The 1,316-nt window shown below is 50.0% G+C and overlaps 1 non-coding gene across 1 annotated transcript; it reads right to left on the bottom strand.

Annotated features, from left to right (window-relative positions):
- Positions 1 to 810: 810 nt before the first annotated feature.
- LOC120677128 lies at positions 811 to 914 on the bottom strand. The gene has a single exon (XR_005676191.1). It is a non-coding gene; the product is annotated as a small nucleolar RNA R71 (small nucleolar RNA).
- Positions 915 to 1,316: the final 402 nt, after the last annotated feature.

The raw sequence follows: 1,316 nt of genomic DNA, 5'->3' as shown, positions 1-1,316 counted from the left end.
GAGATTGGTAGACCTTGGGTGTAGTTGCTAGGATGGGGTCGGCGCTTTTTTTTCTAGTGATTGCACTAAGGACTGCCAACAGGCATTTCTGGCGCTGTTGCTAAGGATTAACCATTCCTAATGATTGCACTAAGAAATGTCAACAAGCATTTCTGGCGCCATTGCCAGGGACGGCATGTGAACAAAGATATTGTGCTGATATTAACTTAGACCTTGTACTCAGGATATAATCTTTACTCTTTCAGGCTAATGTCACTTTATGTCTTCTTTTATTTTTGATTTGAAAGAAGACATGGGTAGTGTATGACCGGTTTCTCCCTGCCGGAAAACTACACAGACAATCCAGAGAGGCTCGTGAGAAGGGCATGACCTCGTGTCGTTCCTCCTCTCGCTATCCTCCTGGCACAGAAACCCATTTCGGAAGCACCACTCGTTCTTGAGGCTATGGCTGAAAAGACTCTCCGCGAGTTCTCCGTCCCCTCCACCGACAATGTGGCCACTGGCCCCAACATCAATGTCGGGGACGTGAACTTCGAGCTCAAGTCAAGCCTCATCAACATGGTGCAGTCTAGCCTATTCTGTGGCAAGCCGAACGAGGATGCAAATGCACATTTGCAGAACTTTCTAGAGCTCTGCGACACCATTGTCATATGGGGTGTCACCGCCGACGTCGTCAAGCTTCGTCTGTTTCCCTTTTCCCTCCTGGGGAAGGAAAAATAGTGGTTTTATAAAGAAAAAGACATCGACACCTGGGCCAAATGCTCCAAGGCATTCCTCGCAAAATTCTTCCCGCTGGGCAAAACAAATACCCTGCGCGGGAAAATTTCAAGTTTCCAGCAGACGGGGATGGAATCCATCCCAGAAGCTTGGGAGAGGCTGCAGGAATACATCCTGGCCTGTCCTCATCACGGCATGGACGAGTGGCTCGTCCTGCAAAGCTTCTACAACGGGCTCACAATGACATCTCGAGCCAATATTGATGCTGCTGCTGAAGGAGCCTTCCTCGACCTGACCATAGCCAAATCCAAAGCATTGGTTGAGAAGATGGTCTCCAATCAGAGGAGGAGCGATGAATGACTCCAACCCCGCACCAAAGGCATGCATACCGTCAAAGAGACGGATATGATTGCCGCAAAGCTGGACCTCCTAATCAAGAAGATGGAGGAAGGGAGCAAACAACCGATCCATCCTCTCGTTTACGCCATGGGTTCGCACTTCACGTGCGAAGTCTGTGGTAATGATGGACACTCGGGGAACGACTGCCCCGAAACCCGTGAAGACTGCGCCTACCTCAACAACAGCAACGGGTACCGTCC

This window comes from Panicum virgatum, chromosome 5N (genome assembly GCF_016808335.1).
Source record: "Panicum virgatum strain AP13 chromosome 5N, P.virgatum_v5, whole genome shotgun sequence".
Lineage (NCBI taxonomy): Eukaryota > Viridiplantae > Streptophyta > Magnoliopsida > Poales > Poaceae > Panicum > Panicum virgatum.
This window is presented reverse-complemented; position numbering and strand designations above follow the sequence as displayed.